Source organism: Beta vulgaris, chromosome 7 (assembly GCF_026745355.1).
Source record: "Beta vulgaris subsp. vulgaris cultivar EL10 chromosome 7, EL10.2, whole genome shotgun sequence".
In the NCBI taxonomy this organism is placed as follows: Eukaryota; Viridiplantae; Streptophyta; class Magnoliopsida; order Caryophyllales; family Amaranthaceae; genus Beta; species Beta vulgaris.
In genome coordinates this window covers 55,376,372-55,397,958 of record NC_079208.1, presented here as the reverse complement: position 1 = coordinate 55,397,958, position 21,587 = coordinate 55,376,372, and the positions used below count along the sequence as shown (strand labels likewise).

General features: G+C 35.1%; 1 long non-coding RNA gene and 1 other non-coding gene across 5 annotated transcripts; one reads left to right on the top strand and one right to left on the bottom strand.

Annotated features, from left to right (window-relative positions):
- The first annotated feature begins 1,195 nt into the window (after nucleotides 1–1,195).
- LOC125499426 (uncharacterized) lies at nucleotides 1,196–15,591 on the top strand. Of its 4 annotated transcripts, XR_007276310.2 has the most exons (8): nucleotides 1,196–1,776; nucleotides 3,729–3,881; nucleotides 4,763–4,952; nucleotides 8,776–8,922; nucleotides 9,044–9,149; nucleotides 10,162–10,251; nucleotides 11,508–11,644; nucleotides 15,155–15,591. It is a non-coding gene; the product is annotated as an uncharacterized LOC125499426 (long non-coding RNA). The 4 variants fall into 4 exon arrangements; XR_007276309.2 differs by lacking the exon at nucleotides 3,729–3,881; XR_007276307.2 differs by having other exon boundaries at nucleotides 3,729–4,952.
- A 3,230-nt stretch (nucleotides 15,592–18,821) lies between these two features.
- On the bottom strand, nucleotides 18,822–18,893 carry TRNAN-AUU (transfer RNA asparagine (anticodon AUU)). Its single transcript has one exon. It is a non-coding gene; the product is annotated as a tRNA-Asn (tRNA).
- Nucleotides 18,894–21,587: the final 2,694 nt, after the last annotated feature.

The window sequence follows — 21,587 nt, the reverse complement described above, 5'->3', positions numbered from 1 at the left end:
ATAGACTCAAGAAAGGTAGGTAGGAAACATAAAGTTTATGAAATTGATTTGTAAATAATTTGCTTATTTTTTCTTTGAATAATGTAGAAGTGGGTTTTAATTTCCAAAATATGTCCAAAAAATAAAAATTTCATGCGTGCCGTCCTTGAATCATGTAAAAGTGGGTTTTAATTTCCAAAATATGTCAAAAAAAATAAAAATTCCCTGCGTACCGTCCACGTACGACGGCACGCGAGAAACTTTTGGCAAAATGTTCCAAGCACATATCAAACTCAACTTGATTAATGAATCGCTACTTGAAGTAGCGGTTTACGCAACATAAGATTTTTTTTTTTTTTTTTTTTTTTGTAAACCGCTACTTCTGTTGGAAATAACATAACTAGTTAGTATTAGTTAACAAGAGTTGCCTTAGTTTGTTATTAGTTTGGTATAGTTTGTTAGATTGTACTAATATGATAATTAGTATAAACTAGGTTAGTACCCGTGCGATGCACGGCTGTAAATTCTTATAATGTATGGTTGTTTTTAATAATAAATGCATAATTTGAAATTTGACTTAATTAATGCTTAGTTATAAACAGTATAAATCTTGTAAAAAAACAGTATAGATTGTGTAATAGAGAACTATTAAAATGGACTAAGGGTCTGTTCTCTCCAGCTTATTTTCAGTTCAGTTCAGTTCAGTTCAATTCAGTTCAGTTCAATTCAGTTCAGTTCAGATCAGTTCAGTTCAGTTCAGACCAGTTCAGTTCAGTTCAGTTCAGTTCAGTTCAGCTCTTGACAATACTTTACACTCACATATCACTATTCATTTCATTTCAGTTCAGTTCAATTCAGTTCAGTTCAGATCAGTTCAGTTCAATTCAGTTCAGTTCAGTTCAATTAAATTCAGTTCAGTTCAGTTCAGCTGTTTTATGCCGAAGAGAACAGGCCCTAATTATTACTCTACACATCGTCTTAAATTAATTGTCACAAATGTATTTTTAAGTTGTTCATTTATTTGTCACATGCTTTTTAGGAATCAATTGTTCCAATTTTACTCATCCAATTATTTCGTCCTATTATATTACCATCTAAAAAAATTGCGTTGTTTTTCAGTTGTTTTAGGAGAAAGAAATTTATAGTATTATAATATGATAGTATAATTTTTTTTGTTAAAAGAAGTAATGTTCTTACAAAGACAACTTAGATAACAAAAAAATAATGGTATTTAAAGGAAAAAAAAAAGTTCTAACCAACAGTGGCCAAAGGAAAAAAAAAATGGACATCACTTATCATCATTAGTCATTACATTACAACTTACAAATGGCCTAGAAAGTAGAAAGTAAGTAACAAAAAGAAAGCTAGCTTGGTTTTTCTAAAAAAAAAAATAGAAAGAAATAGGATAGAAGTAATTTCCCCTGCTCATCCTTACTTTCCAAAAGCAAAAGAAATTATTTTCCCCTGCTCATCCTTTCTTTCCAAAAGAAAAATCTGTTCTCATCCATAAGCAATTGTTAATCTCTCACTATGATGACTTAATGCTCCTTCTTTCAAGTCCTCATCCATGTCATAAAGCACCTCAGATTATGATGCCCATGTAAGCACCTCAGATTATTATCGCCTACAAGAAACTCATGAACTATGCTCTTTACTCTATGGGAATCATAGAGTTCTTCTCTTGGGTAAGAGAAAGGGGAAACATCAAAGGAGTATAGAACTAAGAAGACATCTATTGAAGAACATCTCTTATTCAACAAAGCTTTTTCCATTATTGCTCACAATTGAAGTGAAAAGGTAAAGTATTTCAACTTTCTAGTGACGGTAGTAGATATGAACTTTAGATCAATTGCATGCATACATAAATCTATAAATTGGGGGTTTCACCTATTCTAAGTTTGAGTGAGGTTTTGGTTGATTGGAAAATTAATGCTTTTTAGCTACTTAAAAATAAGTCATTTGTTGTGTTAAATCACATGATCATGTCCATGGCTATTGCTTTTATAGTCATTCCTTTTTTCCTCCAAGTTGAATGGCAAGGCTGACTTAAGTTAAAAATTTGATCTTTAAGAATTGTCAAGTAAATTTCATAGTAGACTTAAGTTGATGTCTGAGGGAAAGTGATAAAGTCTGCCAAATCTGATTTATATCCCAAATCTGATGAGGGTCATATGAATCTCTTATCTAATTTTGACATTCCATCGTCATTAGGAGTTCAATTCTGCTGCTAATGCTCAAGCAAATCGAGCCATTAATTTGAGAGGTTAGAAAAAAAAAATTGCCATAATGGAGTAGGTTAGAAAAAATCAGAACTTATATACCCCTCAAAAAAAAATTCAGAACTAATCGAGCCATTAATTTGAGAGGTTAGAAAAAAAAAATTGCCATAATGGAGTAGGTTAGAAAAAATCAGAATTTATATACCCCTCAAAAAAAATTCACAACTAATATATTAGGTTAGAAAAAAATAAGTCATATGGATCAAATTGATATAATAGGGACGATATAAGTGCAAAAAGTTGCCATGGAGTAGTAGTTTTATAATGTTATCAAATCATTACAAATTTCTAAAAACCTCCTTAAAAACAACATTTTTTGTGACATTAGTAGTGATACCTTCATGATCACATATCAGAATTTTTAAACCTTCTTTTCGAGTCACTCGTGAAAATGCAACATAAAGTTGACCATGACTGAAAACCGGTCTTGGCAAGTACAATCCTACACTTGCAAGTGATTGCCCTTGACTTTTATTAATTGTCATGGCAAAACAAACATCTAAAGGGAATTGCCTACGTTGCATCTTAAAAGGCAACCTCACATCAGATGGGCACATCAAAATCCTAGGGATGAAAACCTTTTGTCCAACATTAGCTCCTGCCAGTATCTTAGCCTCAATAACATGATTACCCAAGCGAGAAATCTGTAACCTTGTGCCATTGCATAACCCAGATTTCTGGTCTATGTTTCTTAGCAACATAACAGGAACGCCAATCTTCAACTTTAACTCATGATTAGGTAGACCAGATATACGTATACTGTTGAGGTAATCAGAAGAGTATAGTTCAGTGTGGGTTCCTGCATTTATATCAGATTGGCATATGCTATCAGAACTTAAGTAGACATTTTCTTCTCCTGGAACCATTGATAGTAGTCGTTCATTCACAACATCAACAGCATCATGAGTGGGAGCAAGTATAGCTCTCTCTTGTAAGTACTTCGAACTCCACATGTTATCTAACAAAGAAGGATATGTCGAATTTATTATACAACCAACGGGGTCATTTTCATCCTTAATCAACAATTCATCTGAAATTTCAAAATCAACTTCACCATCATTTGAGTGTCCAACATTTCCATCACCAACTGTCAAGATCCAATTTGAAAAATCTCTGATCTCTTGCATGTTTGTATCATTATTATGACTATGAAGTCGCATGTTTTTTGTCAAATTCAGCACTTCACAGTGATCCCACAAATAGGAAGAGTTTATAGCTGCCGCAACGATATCTTGCCTGCTACCCTTAGGTATGACCGGCAAAATCTGTCGAAAATCGCCTCCGAAAACAATGACTTTACCACCGAAAGGTTGTTCTAAGCTTCTTGGATTAGAAAATCGAAGAATATCCTTTAAAGTTCTATCCAAAGCTTCAAAACAATGCTTATGAACCATTGGAGCCTCATCCCATATAATCAGTTTCGTTCTCTCTAAAAGAATAGCTAATTCTGAACCTGGTTTTATTCCACAGATAGAGTCCTCATTGATGTTAATCGGTATCGAAAATCTCGAATGAGCAGTCCTTCCTCCACTAAGAAGAAGGGAAGCAATGCCGCTTGAAGCAACATTAAGAACAATTTCACCTTGGGAACGAAGAGCAGCTGACAAAGTTCTCCAGACAAAGGTTTTCCCTGTGCCACCAAAACCATTAAGGAAGAACACTCCACCTTCGCCTCTTGAAACTGCATTCATTATTTTATCATAAACACCCTTTTGCTCCTCTGTTAAGCTCAATAGGAGTTGATTGTGCTCTACACGTAGAGAATCCTTGTCATAGCTAAGTTCCTCATGTATCAGCCTATTGTACCCATTGCATATAGTTCCATAATCTGGAAAAGGCATGTCATCATATTTTCTAAGGCTACACCCATTACTTCGCAAGATTTTCTCAATTTCAACCAAAGCATAATTCCTCAGTTGATCATCAGAGAGCTGCAAATCTTTAGGGTAACAAATAATCTTAAAGACATCAGGATAATTATACATAAGGAATAAAAATGAAATTGGAAGTATGTTACAAAAAAGCGCAGCAGGTGAGGTGTTTACATACCATTATTTTGCATGATATTCCGTTGCCTATGGATAATATCTTCAGATAGGAGACGCCATGTTTTCTCCCACACAAAATCAGGTCTTGATAAGCTGTCCGATATTAAAAGCATAGCAAATAATGAACGCAAATAATGTCCAGTACCCCAAAAGCTTGCCTCATGAATCCCTTCAATGTATTCCTTGTCATCATCTAACAACCCCAAAGCATAGCATGCTTCTTTAAATGTCGGGTATACCACTCCGTCAACTGTGCGAATATCCTCATAACATGTAGCACCTTTGACTTTATTTAATAAAATTCGTAAATAATAACTCTCACCACATGTAGGAGGGACATGATGAATTCTACCTATGCTGAAGTGTTTTTTTCTAAGTGTCCATTCTTTGTCTTTTTGTTGCCACACAAACTTTGTAGGGAATTCTGCGTAACTTAGTTTTCTTGCAATTGGGCAGATCTTATTACGCTCCATCCAAGCTGTAAACATAGAATGTTCAATGCCAGGTCTATCAATGACCCTCTGAATGGAGTCCCTCTCCTCAAAGACAATATTCTGCTCCCCAGGAAGGTGAAAGTTCAGTCTTTCAACCGCTGGACTTCGAAAGTGTATGTCGAAGCCAAATATTCTCCAAGCCGCTTCACAAGGTGAGATATATCTACAGTCATAATATGTCTTTATTTCATCAACTGTATCACTTGTGTCAGATGCATCACCTCTAGTGTCGTGCGATAAGGTTGCAGTCACCCTATCATGCCCTTTATTTATGTATTTAAACAAATACTTGATAGATCTATGTTGATTGCACCACTCGACATTAATATGCGCTTGGTACTTCAATAATAGTTTTGCATTGTATGGGACGACAAATCTATTATCTAAATGAACCCCATTCTTTAGAACTGTTCGCCCATCGTCACGTCTTCTATAAATAGGATAACCCTCTCCATCAGTAGTTGTTCTATCAGCAAATCTTTTAGGGAAATGTTTTGAACAACTTCCATCCCTCATACATGGCGACTTATCGTTTGATGTACCACATGGTCCATGCATCATACAATCTGCAAGAATATCATATAGTTTGGGGTATTTAGATTTGTCAGGAATCTCAGCTGAAATGATTTTGTCTATGTCTTCAGCTGTTGGAAATTTGTTGTCTGGATGCATGAACAGTAAGATATGGGCGTGTGGTAAGCCACGCTTTTGAAATTCAATGGTGTACACCACTGCAAAATACAACAAACTAATTTAACTCAAGTAGTTGAATATAAAGATTTATGTGTAACGATTAGATGAGAAATGCAGTATGTTAAATAAAAACAAAACCTTATAATATTTGTAATGGGAGTTGGACTAAGCTAATTTTAAATAAAACCTTGTAAATTACATTTAAATACCTGCTTGTACACGACCAAATATCTTTTCCTCCCTCAAATCTTTGATTAGTTGGTCAAGTTTAATTTTGAAAACCCGACAAATAATATCTGGTCTGTCCTCTGCCTTCAAGCCTTGTTGATTCACAAACCTCGTAATTTCTGGCCATTTTGCGTTGCAAGTGAAGGTTATGAAAAGATCGGGATATCCATACCACTTGCATAAGGCCATAGCATCGAGATAGTTTTGTACCATATATCTGGCACCACCAGTAAAAGAAGATGGAAGAATTATTCGTTTTCCAACTGAGGATGCATCTGTATTCCCAAGTTGTGCAGCTTCACGCACATTCTTGTAAATTTCCGACCTTAAGTTCTTCTGGTTAGCCCGAATATATGATAATCTTTCAGACTCAATCATTGTGTATGCATCTACGATAAATTGTTGAAATAGCTTCCTCGAACGCAACAAAGTCCCAACTTCATTCAATCTATCTCGAATCCAGTATGCGAAAAACTCTCTCATACTAACCCTACTCCTGCCACCATTTCTCCCTGTGTTGCTTAGCTTTATGTCAATTCTATAACTATCCTCCCCATAAGGAAAAAGCAAAGGGTATTGTAGTGCAAGATAAGATGGATGTAGCTCACTTATTCGTTGTAATGCCCCACCCCGAGTTTCCACAACAATGTCTCGATTATTAGCAAAATTATCAATATCTCCAATAATGAGAGCTGCAACTTCTGATGCAGTTGGTAAGTTATATCTTCTTCCATCTTTATCCCTACTACCGATAAGTTTAAGACGAATATTTGAGCAATCATCTGAGCAAAACCGATCCCTAGCAATTCTAAATGCTTTTGCTAGAGGATTATACTCGTCTAGCATATTCTTTAGTTCTTCAACAACCCCAGTATCAAATGGGCTTGCATTTATGTTTGCATCTGAGCCACGGGACCTATTGAAATTTGTAGAAAAAAGTTACAATTCTATTATTAATTGGGAAAAATTGACAAAAATAAGCCAACCTTTGGCCCATCTTCCACAAATAAGCCAACCATTTGAAATTCCAGAAATAAGCTAACCTTTGCATCATTTTAGCCAAATTTAGGTCAGATGATGTGTGACCGGTTGTATAGGTAATAATTTTATTTTATTTCTTTAATTTTCTCTTTATTCTCATTTTTTACTCTTTATTTTTCTCTCTCCTCTCATTCAATCTCCCTCTTTCCTCTCTCCTCTCTCCCTCTTTCCTCATCACCCACTGGACCTCCAACCACCGAGCGCCACTCATCAGATCTCCTTTCTCTGTCCCTTCGATCTCCTTTCTCTCTCTCTCCTTTGGAATCTGCTTGCGTTGGTTTAAAGGGGGTGGTGATTGGTTCGGGATGGGGGTTTCACGACAGGGGTTTTGGGTAATTTGATGGTCAGGGTTGTTTTCGGGTTTTGGGTGGTTTCACGAGTGGGTTGTGGGTGGTTTTGTGTTGGGGATAGTTTCGGGGTTTTGTGGTTGGGTTAAGGCGCGGCTGGGCTTAGGGTAATAGTGTGGCTGGGTTCGGTGGTTTGCAGTGGTGGTGGGGTTTATTTCAGTGGGTTTGTGGTGGTGTCGGGTTTGTGGTGTAGGGTTCAATGGGTTTGTGGTGGTGTCGGATTTGTGGTGGTGTTAGGGTTGGTTAGGGGGTTTTGGGTTTGGTGAGGTAGGGTGGGGTGTTCGGTTGTGGGTGGGTTTGTGGGTGGGTGTGGATGGTCTAAGGGGTGTTGGGTTTGGTGGGGTTGGTTCGATGATGGGTGCGTGGGTTCTGGGTGGTGGTGGTTGATTGTGCGATGGGTGGGGTTTGGGCAGGGGTTTGGGCAGTGGTCTGGTGTAGCAGTTGTGGTGGTGGGTTGGCAATTGGGGTTGCGGTTATGGTGGTGGGTGGCAGCTGGGGTGGTAGTTGTGGTGGTGTTCATGGTGAATATGTGTAGAGGGGTGGTGGTTAAGGTTTTTATTTATTTATTAAAGTTTTAATTATTTATCAAATTAGGTATAAAATTCTGACTAAATAGTAATAATAATTAAATTAGGTTTAATTATAATTAAGATTAATAAAATAATGATTAAACGGTGATTAACTTGTTGTAACCTGTGTTAGCAGGTAAATGAAAAACTCTAACCTAAATTTGGTTAAAATGATGCAAAAGTTAGATTATTTCTGGAATTTCAAAAACTTGACTTATTTGCGGAAGATGAGCTAAAGGTTGGCTTATTTTTGTCAATTTTTCCTATTAATTGTTGAAGCAAATATAAAAAGAATGATGATATGCACCTGAATGATTGAACTCTGTTTGCTATTTCATTATCTGTGTCGTATATATAAAGTTGAGAGAACTTTGGGGTAGACCCAGAGTTAGGCAATAAACTACCAATTCGATGATAGTTTTGTCCATGCAACCGAAAGACATATGGACCACGACATTCATTTATTGATGAATCCACTTTACCACCCATGGATGTGAACGCAAACATGGAATTAAAAGCTCTAATATTTTCCAAGAAATGTCGACTCTTGGAATCTCCATTAGATAGAAGTCTCTGAAGAAGTGCGGGTGGATCTTTGAAGTGAGGCAATTGAACTTTTCCGTTCATACAACAGTTTGAAAATGTGGGTTTTGGGGACTTTCGATGTTTTCCTATTCTCTCTTCATACCAAAATAATGCACCACAGTGTTCACATGTGTACGTCGGGTCTCCAATATCCCAATATTCTGAAATGGAAGTATATAATCATATTACAATCTAAACTACAACAAAAAAGAGTTTGAATATCTTATTATAATGAGTATGTGATCCATTGTTTAACATGTATCATTAGCTAAAGTAGGTGTATCTTCAACACTCATTATGCTTTCCTTACCTGTATGTTCCTCTGTAATGTGGGATCCATAAGCTACCTCTGAACAACATAATAAAAAAGAGCAGTTTGGTTTACTTGCAATGACCCTTAGTATATAAAAAAAATGGAAATTGCATAGTATAATTGAAACCAAAGTGTAGGACCTAACCTTGTATGTGCTGGACATCTGAATATGTATTATTCTCTTTTTGTAACTCATCAGATGAAGTAATTGTTCTGTTTTCTATGAAATGCTTCCCACTTTTCAATTGAACCGAGCTGCTCATTTGGTATCCATTACTTGATGATGAACCAATTTCCCAAAAAACACTTGATGATGAAGGCGTTAGTATACCTGTAAAATACATAGGTAAATGTATGGTTCTGACACAATTACATATGCTATTAATTTTTTGACTTACCATTTGAAACTGTATGCATCAACGTTTTTGTTTTGGTGATGGTGCTTCTTTCAATTACATGCTTTCCAGATGCCAATGCATACATCTTGTTGTTCAATTCATGACTTGATGGAGAGCATTCATATTGATCCAAAACACTTGATTGAGGTGTGATTGAGACTACTACATTATAGAGGTTAGTCATGAAATTATTTTTAATATTGTATACAGTAACATATGCATGTATAATACAAAAAACATATGCATGTATAATAAGGATGCGAACTTTAATTTCAATAGAGTGTTTTCCTTACAATTTGGAATTGGTTGTATTGGTGTTTTCATTTTGCTCTTGGTGACTCTTTGGGTTGCATTTCCAAAGTTATGAGGTTGAAAATTCTGGCTAGACATCGTACTTATCAAAGGAGCTGTCAAGTGATATATGATAACACTAAAATTAGTATAGATTGAATTAGAGTGATTTCTATAAAAACTAAGTTAAAAATTGACTTACAGTTTGAAATTACTTGCTTTGGAGAGTTTGTTTGAGTAAGAGCACCACTTTGAATTATATGTTTACCGGACTTTAAAGTATGCATCCTTTTACTCATTTGCTCAGATGTAGAGCATTCACGTTGATTGTTAATGTGTATTTTACGTGTTGAAGACACTGTTACATTGCAAGATTAGTTGTAAATATGATGTTTATGTTAGCCTATTTTGCTTGATATAGTCAAAGAAAATCCACGAACAACTGTATATGAACAAAAATTTGCTTAATAATGTATCTGTTATGTTCTTTTTACGCCTATTATTTATCTGAAACTTAACCAAAAGATTATAAAAAAAAAAGAATCATATGAAACTGAACTTACAGTTTGATATGTCTTGCATAGGGGATCTGAATATGCTTGAGGTTGTATAAGAATGACACTTCTCTCTATCTTGTACTTGTAATGTACCCAAATTGTCACTTGTTGAAGGGAGCATATGTTGGTCCAATATCATAGGTTGAACAGTCGAAGGCCCTATTATAATGGCGATGTGAAAAATAAGGGGAAAAAAGCATCTACACATTATTATGGCGACATTGCTTTTATTCAAACTGTTTTTTGTTTGAAAAGTTGATAGAAGCAACCGAAAGAAAATCAACTCACAATTTGACATGTCTTGCATAGAGGCTCTAACCATGTTTGGGCTTGCAACAGATTTTGTAGACTGAAATGATGGATACATATTGCACATTTTGGATTGAGTATGGGTGTTTTCTGCAGTACATCATATAATGAAAGTATCAGGTATGTATGAAAGTACAAAGGAAATAAACATGCATACATTACCCTGGAGATTGAAGCTTGTTTTCCTTCTCTTACGAGTCAAAATTGACATTCTTCTCATCCTTGCAAGCTTTGCAACATCTTTTCTCTGAAGATCCATTATACGTTATGCAAATATGAATTTGATAAACTGGAGAAGTAAGAATTCACTTGAGCAAGAAACGCACATAAATCATGAATGATGTTGATATGACAATTCTGTTGTTAGAAACAGCTAAACTATACACAGAGATTAATGTGGTAGGATTAGCTGTCAAAATGATATATTTTATCATTTACTATAGAAGATTAAGGGGTTTTGTTTTTTGCTGTTTTCTCTGTTATCAATAAACGCTTAAGCTTCTGGTTTAAGGAGGATAGAGAAAATCTAATCTGACCTGGTAAATATCTTTAATCTTTAATCTATAATTATATAAATTAAATATAAATATTATATATATTTAATATTTAATGGTTGGGCCATCCTTTTTTTAAGAGGAAAATTAAAGAGAGAGAAAAATTAGCTGTAAAAGAAAAGTTGTTCGTTTCTTTGGAACTTTTTAAAGAAGGGAAGGAAGGGATTTTATTTTTTTTTGATATTCTGATTAAGGGTTTTTTTTTGCTGTTTTCTCTGTTATGAATAAACGTTTAAGCAGGAGGATAGAGAAAATCTTATATGACCTAGTAAATATCTTTAATGTTTAATCTATAATTATATATATTAAATAAAAATATTATATATATTTAATGGTTGGGCCATCCTTTTTTTAAGGGGAAAATTCAAGAGAGAGAAAAATTAGCTGTAAAAAAAAAAGTTGTATCTACTTTTTGGTACTTTTTAAAGAAGGGAAGGAAGGGAAATTTTATTTGTTCAAGTCAGACCATTTTATTATTCTTACAGGCTAGGAAATAAGTTTATGGTTAACTGAGAATTTAAGTTTCAAATCATTTCTGGGATAAAACCCCCCATACGCATCAAAATTTCTAATAGGGAAAACTAAAAAGAAAATAACATAACATAGTTACAGGAAGAAATTTTGTTTATATAAGAGAGAAATAAGCTATTTCAGTATTAACTATTTTTTACATTAACAAATGAATGATCACTCTAAGATAAGACATATTATGGTATCTCATTACTTATAAGATAATATACCCATGATACTCTTAGTGGTCTTTATTACATTGTGATGCCAAAGTATTGCATCATTTAACTGGTCTTATCTAAAATGATGCAGCTAACCATTGAGCCTCAAAAGTTTGAAGGAAGATAGTTTGCAAGGTTGGTCAGAGCCTTCCTATCTGGCATGACTCATTTCAACATGCTATTGACATCTCAACAAACAATGGAAGATATAAAGCTTCGGTCTCACAGGTACATTACATTTCCCCATGAGTTGCAATTTTTTTATGAGATATTTCAGTACATTTAACTGGTCTTATAACAGTTGAAAGTTTAAACAATAACACTTTGTACCATACTACATAGGCATTCAATAATACCGAGCATATATATTTTAAGTTCGCAAGGTCCAAAATAATTTCCGACATCCAACATCATTATAACCTAAGAAATACCAAACAATGCTCTTAAACAAAATTTTGGATGTCGAAATAATAAATGTTTCTCGAAGGTTAAAACACAACGGCAAAAACTTTCACAACACAATGATGAGTTTGCTGCATTGATCACTCATCATCCTTTTCAACCTTAACATATTTTTTCTTTTTGGTAGTTGATAGTCCAATCTCGACTTCATCTAATCCAACATCATTTGTTCGTTTTGTAGAGGAGGTAGGTGACAATTCTGTTAGAAAATGATTGTCCCCCGTAATTGAAATTGGTTCCTGCCAATCAATCGGAGATATTGATTAGTGAAAAAAATAATACTATCAAAACTAATGGTAAGCTATAGGTTTAATGGATCAATAACCTTCTCTGTAATTGGTAGCACCAGCCTATTTTTTTGAGTGTCATTTGAGCTTGCTTCGGACCCCAATGTATCCTTGGGTGGGAAAAAAAAAACTAATGATGATCAAGACGTAGTACACATTTAATAGAGTATACCATATTTGAGTAAACATAATTTATTACCTGATCTCCAGTAGAAGAATTTAAGAATGACTCTATGATATTTTCATTGTCAGTCATCTTAACAACGGTATATACGGGCCAGTTTTGAGTAAGGTTGTATTCTGAAACCTCGACTTTGAAAAGAAATCTTCTATTCACTAAAGCATTTAGTTCTTCAGGATAGGTCTCACTATCAATAATCTATAAATTTCAATTTAAAATCAAATAAGTTAATAATTACTTTGCTGATAGGCTAATAAAATAAGGTTTACTTTGTTGTAAAATAACATACTTTTGTGAGTGACACATTTACATCAGAAGCAGACTTATGCACAATAGATTTAACTTCCCTATCGAACATCACAAACGATGCACTTCCACTACCATCAACTACTCGAACCTGAATTTTGAACCTGTCCACAATATTGATGCATATTTTATTTACCACTATGTCAACCCCGAACGGGATAATTAAAAGCTTCATCAAAATATAACAAAATAGTATAAGAATAATCACCTTGGTAACACATTTTCCACTAATTTACTGCATTTTTTGCAATACCACTTAGTTACTTTTGTAGTACCATTGTCACTTTGGTCACCATCACACTCTGTCTTAATTTCACCCTCCACTACAACCTTCTTATTGCATTTTTTGCATGCTAGATAAAACCATCCATATTCAAATTGGACACACACAATGGTAGCCAGTGTAATGCAATAGGTAGCCTGTAGCATTAAAATTTTAGGTCAAAAGTATAAGTTGAAGACAAATTGCTTAGTTTATTAATCTCAAAAGTACCTTAGTGATATCATGTATCTCATCTAACGTTCTTCTATCATGAAGTTTAAGAAATTCATCACACAAAGAGGTAGAAGTTTGAGATTCCAATTGTGTAAATATTGAGGAATTACAATCTTCTTGATTTTTGTTAAGCCTGAAAATGAAATAATAAAGTTTGGAATGTTAGTTTGAAATTGGAATCTTTATTATTACTATAAGTTTGCTAACCCTTAAAAGAAAATAATGGAATAAGAAGTACAGCACACGAACTTGTCTTTGAATGCCTTAGCTTCATCAATAACTTCACCAAGAAATACTCTAGTGGAATATAGTGAAGACGATAATGTGTTTTCGCCTAGTGAACATAGAAATTCAAAACATTACTAATTAATAATAAGCTTGAGTATTGTTTCAACCAAACTAAATATAATGTGATATTTAAGTGCATACCCATCCATTGTTTAATTTTGGCAAATTGAATCACAATGATGATAGGCGGAGTATTGTTTTCAACCAAATAAGTTGCAACTTCTTCAGCACACTTGTCCCATAAAGTACATTTTAGTTTTGCTTTCCTGTCGGTTTTGTAGTGTAAAACACATCAGTATAGTGTAAGTTTCAAAAAAAAAAAGCACTTGTGCAGAATACATGTAAATCTTACTCTTTATCATTCAACTCTAAGATCAATTTCTTCGATTGTTTTCCATTTCTCTCAAATGTCTCAATTGGTATGACTGATACAATTTCGCCAACAACATCTGACAAAGAAAATTTTACTGAGTGACTTATTCATGTTAATCTATATAAACTTATTATGAGTTATATTTGTAAACTACCTGTCAAGATATTATCATCCAACCTATTTGATATGATGTCATCAAATGATGCAAAATTTAAGCCATGCAATGGAATAGGCAAGTCATCGCAATTTTGAACTCTGGTATTGAGCAGAAAATTGATCTTATAAGGATGACTTGTTAGGCGATAGCTTCCATTGTTTTGTGCAACACCAAAGTTATTGATAACTCGCAATTGGCCTTCAGCAAGCAAATGTGAAAACCTCCTAATCAACAACTTCTTAACAATTGCTTGAATTTTATCTCCCTTCGTATGAAAGAAAAAAAATGTTATATAGGAATTACCATGTACAGTAGAAACTTGATTAGCAATTTATTTTTCATATTACCTTTTCATCAAGAAAGACCATTTCTATACTCCCATCCTCATTTGGATTTGCAAAACTTGGTGTTTTCCATAGGCGAATGATTCTGATTTTGATATTCCAAGAATCCTTTATAGGAGTAATGTCTCCAACCAAATGATGCTCTTGGTTCATCGATCTGTTAACATAAAAAAATTAAACATTCAAAAGCTCTTCAAGATATTATGTAGAAGATGATATGAGTATAATAGTTAGTGCTTTGTTGATAAAGAAATATAGCAATATTGAAACAGAGGAAAAAAAAATGGAAGGCGTACTTTTTTTTTCTTGCTGGAAGAGAGAGAGGGATATAGAGGGATATAGAGAGAGAAATATGCACTACAACTTATGTTGTCAAAATAATATATTTTATCATTGACTATAGAAGATTAAGAGTTTTTTTTGCTGGTTTCTCTGTTATCAATAAACGCTTGCGCTTCTGGTTCAAGGAGGATAGAGAAAATCTAATATGACCTAGTAAATATCTTTAATCTGTAATCTGTAATCTGTAATTATATATATTAAATAAAAATATTATATATATTTAATGGCTGGGCCATCCTTTTTTTAAGGGGAAAATTCAAGAGGGGGAGAAAAATTAGCTGTAAAAAAAAGTTGTATCTACTCTTATGCTGTCAAAATGATATATTTTATCATTTACTACTATAGAAGATTAAGGGTTTTTTTTGCTGGTTTTTGTGTTATCAATAAACGCTTAAGGGGTTTTTTTTTTGCTAGTTTTTGTGTTACCCATAAATCTTTAATCTATAATTATATGCTGGTGTACAATTTTGAAACTTTTTGAATTGGAATGGGTATTTTGCAGGACACAAGGACACCCCCTTCTTGATGAATGAGAATTGCATTGGAAATCAAACATATTGTAATGTTAGTTTATTGGGCCCCTACAAGGCTACAACTATTCAAGATATGTAGAAGATGATTGGTTTTGTCTCTTCCTAATTATTTCTGTTGAATCCTTTACGGTGGCCTACAAAACATTTAGTAAGTGGGGTTCAAGTTTTTTCCCTTGAAATGCCACATAGGATAGCTTTTCCTTTTTATTATTTCAATATTTTTTTGAGGAGATTTCTAGTAGGTAAATGAAATGGGCGGGAATTAGAAGAACATATTCATGCCACCTAGGATAATTTTGGGGGGAAAACTGAACCATGTTTTCTCTTTTAGTATATAGTAATAGATAGGAGGTACTTGTAATACTTTTTTACTTTCTCATCAAATAATAAAATGTAGTTCTTTATTCTCTCTCCTTCCTCTATCTTCCTCTCTACTGTATTCTTCAACCTCAAGCACATCAATGGCTTCCTCTTCTCTTCCTCCTGATTATCTTCCTCCATAAACACGAATTCTAACATGGTATCAAAGCCTGGGTTGCGGGTCTCGTCTAAATTGGGTATTTGATCGCTACTGGATAAGGATTTACCTCGATAGGATGTCCAGCCCCTAAGAGGATTATTGCTCTGACCTTTCCAGTTAGCTCTGTATTTCTAAGGACACTCACAAGTGAAGGGGTGTGTTGAAACCCATTAAAAACCCACTTGTGAATGTCCCACATTGGAAAAAGAGGAGAGAATAAACCACTTTATAAGATTAGGAGTTACTCCTCCTATCACCAATTGGTTTTAGGATGGAACCTCCTAACTTGAAAGTGGGCTAAACTCTCCTCCTCCTTATTGGGTTACCTAGACCCATTTTCATATAATCTAAAAATTAACATGGTATCAGAGCAGGATATCGATCCTTGCTCAATAATTCCGTAACTTTCAGTTCTAAATTTCATAAACATCAGCTTATTTCTCCTTTCATCAAAATTTCCTCAAAATTTTCATTTACTTGCATTTCTCACAAATTGGTTAGACTCTTCTCAAATTCGAACCAATTTGTTCTTATTTCTTCATTTTTCGGACAAAATTTCAATCGAATTTCACAATTAAATTTCTGGATTCGAGTTGTTATTCTTGTGCTAAGATTTTCCCACTCAATTTTCTTCTTCTTTGGTAATGGCTGAATTTTCCCAAACACATACACAATTTTTTTTTGCGTGTGATTAAACCCAATTTCCTTCATCATCTTCTTGGATTGTTGGAGTTTGTTTCAAGAAAGATTTTCTGCAAATTTTCTGCGTTTGCTTTGTGTTGCACGCAAGTTGTTCGATAAAATGCGAGAGAAGTATTGTTGCTTGGAATGCCAAATTTCTGGGTATTTGATAACCGTGAATTCCGTTTACTTACTGGGTTACTCGTCGTTGAGGTTGATTCATCAAATTCTTGGGTTCTTGGTTCATCTATTCTTGGTAATATAAGCAATTCGGCGTTAGCAAATTTCTGGGCTCGTGATTGTTCTCTTTTGAGTTCGGATTTCTCTGATTCTCTGAGTTTGTCTTGCTGGGTATGAATCTTGCCAATCGTGATTGTAAGTCTTTATTTCATTTGGAGTTTGGAGAGGCATTCTTGAATGTGGAATTTGTGTTGTAGTGATGATATTGTTGTTAATTGCCATTTGTTGTTATTAGAAATTTGGAAATTGGTTATGTGCTGCGATTGATGAATAATGGTGTTTGCCTACTAGGTGCTCTGAGGAAGTTTTGTGTATTATAATTTTCGATTTCATTCTCTGTTTGATTTACACGTTGAATATTGGAAGTTTCTTGGAGTTTGTGTTGTAGTTTGGATGTTGTATGAACTGAAGTTTCAATGTGTATTGTGTTGGAGATTCAATAGTGGCAGTACTGGTGTTGTGTAAAAAAAAAAAAAAACTTATGTAATGCGAAATTAGTGTTTGGTGGTAGAAGTGAACACTAGTTCAATTCCTTCTGTCCTTCTTCTAATGTTTTGTTTGCAAACTTAGTCACATATCAATTCTTTCATCTTTTCAATATCTGAAAAATGACCCCTCATTTCTGCCAAATCTTTGTCCCCATTTTTTTTTTTCTCAAATCAAGCCACATACTTGGTCAAATTCCTACTCTTCTCATCTTTCAAAATCAAAGTCAAAATATTTCTTTTTTTTTTTTCATTGCCCTTAGAATCTTGTCTTTGCCCATTAGAGGCTTTTCTTGGACCCATAGAGGTCATTTTTGACCCATAGTGGTCATTGATGAAGATCCATAGAGATCATTTGATAGTCTTATGACTTTAACCTCCATTTTCCATGATCCTTAGAGATCAATTTTCTGCCCATAGAGGCATGTTTTGTGACCCATAGTTGGTCAATTTTGCCCATAAAGGCTTATGTTGTGCCCATAAAGGCCTTTGTTGTGATCCATTGTGATCATTTTTATAAACCCATAGAGGTTTGGTTTGATGAGACCCATTGTGGCTCATTCTTTGAAGACCCAATTGGTCATTTTCTTTCTCATTTCTCATATTCCTACTCACCTTTGTGATCATTTTTTTTTATTTGGTGTGTCGTGGTGTATTTGGTATATTGGTATTGCTGAGCTAGTTGTGGTACCTGGTGGTATATGGTGTAGCTGGTGTAGCATCTAAAGCCAATTTACTCACATTTCCAAGTTCATATTGATGCAAGTTCACATTTCCTCTTCTTTGTTTAATGGTTATGGTTATGGTTATGGTTTCCCTGTTGTGAGTCTTGTTTTTTTTGGTGGTGAGCTATTGTGGAACTGCTGGTTTGCTATATAACAGCACATATGTTTCTTCAGCACAGTAAGTTTGCAGCACCTTTGTATGTTCATCACAAGAAGACAGCAATCACATTCATTTGCAACTATTGGGTTCCTACACTACTTGTTCATGGTTGGTTCCGATGGTGGTGTTGTTCAAATGGACTACAAGTGATGCAAAGCTAGACGGCTTCAATCCATGAGTTCAAACCGGAAATGTTTTTCAACCATTTCCAGTTTGAGGGGGTGTTGGAAATAACATAACTAGTTAGTATTAGTTAACAAGAGTTGTTGCCTTAGTTTGTTATTAGTTTGGTATAGTTTGTTAGATTGTACTAATATGATAATTAGTATAAATAGGAGGTACTTATTGTAATACTTCTTTACTTTCTCATCAAATAATAAAATGTAGTTCTTTATTCTCTCTCCTTCCTCTATCTTCCTCTCTAGTGTATTCTTCAACCTCAAGCACATCAATGGCTTCCTCTTCTCTTCCTCCTGATTATCTTCCTCCATAAACACGAATTCTAACAACTTCAAGTAGCGGTTTTACTTAAGTTGAAAAAAAAAAAAATTCTCCGCACTTGTAAACCGCTACTTCAAGTAGTGGTTTTACTTAAGTTAGAAAAAAAAAAAATTCTCGCGTGCTGTCCTACGTGGACGGTACGCAGGGAATTTTTATTTTTTTGGGCATATTTTGGGAATCAAAACCACTTTTGCATTATCAAAGGAAAAAATTTGGTTGTTTTGTGATAAAAAAAATATGTTTAGGATATTATCTCTAGATTCGAACGGTCAAAGCGAGCTCCTTTATTTCATTCTCAATCAAAGAATGAAGAATAAATCTGATCTCTTCAAGTACGATTTGAACCTACGACCAATCAGTTAATGGCCGACCGCTCTACCACTAAGCTACTGAAGAATAACGGGAGACTCGATCTCATAGAGTTCAATTCCCGCCGATTCGTCTGTCTATAAAAGGCGATGGCCAATTTCTTCTGTATCAAACCATAGGTCTTTCATTGGTTCATAAGAGTAAAGACCAAAATAATCAAAAAAGATACAGTGAAAATGTTGATTATATTTGTAGAAGAAGTTTTGTGTGCAGCCAGTCACATAACGATATATGATGTGGGTCGTGAAGCTACATTTGTCTATTAAAATACGGTTTTTTCACCAAGTACCCCCGAGTTTTCAAAAAATTCACCTGGTACCCTCCAAGTTTTCAAAATTCACAGGGTACCCCTAAGTTTCAAACTAATACACGGGGTACCCTTAAATGCCCTTAATGACTAACGGCGTTAACCGCCGTTAGTCATTAACCCTAATTTTCTGCTTTAATCCTAATTAATCCCTAATCTTAACCCTAATCCTAACACTAAACCCTAACCCTAACACTAAACCCTAACACTAACACTAACCCTAACCCACCACCCCACCACCCACCCTCCCACCACCCTGCCCTCCCCCACCCTCGCGCCGCCCACCTCCCCCACCCTCGCGCCGCCCACCTCCCCCCTCGCGCCCTCGCGCCGCCCTCCTCCCCACCCCCCAACCCCTCCCCCACCCCCGCAGCCCTCCCCCACCCTCGCGCCGCCCTCCTCCCCCTCTCAGTTCATTTTGAAGTCCCCCACCTCCCTCCCCATCGCGCGCCCCGACCTTCCCCCACCCCGCGCCAACCACAACACCACCCCCTTCCATTTTTGCCGACACTGCCTTCCCCACCCTCGCTTCATCTCAGATCTGCGCCGCCCAGCAGTCCTCCCCACCCATTCTATTTTAGGGATGAAACACATGCGATGCCTAACAGTTTGAGGGGGCGCTGCAGAGGTGGTGGGCGGCTCGTTGGAGGGCGGTTCGTGCCGAGAAGAGAGCGAAGGAAAGAGAGGTACTGGGCGGCTACGAGGTTGTGCGCATAGGGTGTGGGTTTGCGGTGGTGGGGGAGAAATCGAATGGGTGGAGGATGAGGGGGCTGGCACGATTAACGGGGTGGGGGAGAGACAGTGGGGGGGTGCGATGGGGATGGTGGTTGCGGTGGGGCTGTATGGGTAGGGTGGGTGGGTGGGTGGGTGGAGGGGAGGAATAGTGGTTGGGTGGTAGTGGGGTTAGGGTTAGGGTTTAGATTAAGGTTTAAAATTAGGGGTTAGGGTTAGATTTAGTTAGGTTAATTAGGGGTAATTAGGTTAATGAAGGTTAATGACTAACGACGGTTAACGCCGTTAGTCTTTAAGGGCATTTAAGGGTACCCCGTGTATTAGTTTGAAACTTAGGGGTACCCTGTGAATTTTGAAAACTTGGAGGGTACCAGGTGAATTTTTTGAAAACTCGGGGGTACTTGGTGAAAAAACCGATTAAAATAACATATATTTACTCATATATGGAGCCTCATATAATCACAAGATAACCTTATTTTGTTCATAAAAGTAAACTTAATTCAATATATACGTAAAATTGATCAATTATTAAAAAGTCATTTGTTCTTTTAAGTAACCCTATTATTTTGTTTTTGGCTATCAAAAAATTATTCTACTTGTTAATAAAAGTAACCCCATCCTTCCATTAGAGTAACCCCATATATTACAGTAATCCATTTTGATCATCCTCGTAACCCCTAATAATTAATTAATTATCTTATATGTGAAGTGGCCACATATAAAAGTTTGTGATATTTGTATAGATTTAGATATATTTTGTAAGAATCTTAACAATCTAGTATTTCTAATGCAATCAACAGGAGTGATTTGTAACCTCTATATATAATTCTCTCCATCTTTATTTACTTGCTAATTTTAATTTCCCTTTTTGAGAGTCAAGTTTATCGACTTTGATTTATTATTTTGATTTTTTTAATTTATAGGTAAAAATATAATCGTTTGCGATTTTATTAGATTGGTTTTAATGTGTAAATTTATAATATTAACTTTTTATAATTTTTACCTCAACGTAATATAAAATATTCAGGATCAAAGTGACACGGTTATGTGATATAGTTAGAATTTTTAGAGTCAATGAGAAGAATAATGTAAGGCGATAAATAAAAAAACTTAGATTATTGACAATCTACGTACTTTTTTGAAAAAAAAAAACGAGGGATCATATAATAATAGAAAGAAAAATGAAAATTGCTGACTGTAAAAGCATGTGATATTATAAGCAATTATGACATACTTCCTCCGTTTAGAAATAGTTGCACCGTTTCATATTTTCACGCTTGCCGATGCATGATTTCAAACGTTAATATCTTCAATTATCAATGAGTAAAAATTATGAAAAGTTAATATTAAAAAAAATATACATTAAGATGAATCTAACAAGATCCCATATGACTATGTTTTTCCCAAAATATAAATCACCAAAGATAATAAAAGTGTATAATGTGAATGTAAATACTATGCAAATGGTGCAACTATTTCTAAACGGAGAAAGTATATCCAGGAGCGCTAAAATTATGCAACAACTTGTTCCAAAAACCTTTGGCTAGCATTGAGTAAATTCGAAATATAGGGTAAATTAATAGTGCAATCTAAGAATAATAATGGTGTACAAATTTCAATACATTATAACTCTCAACCTGTACATGAAAACACAAGGTTCCCGTTAAGTGATCAAAATTCGA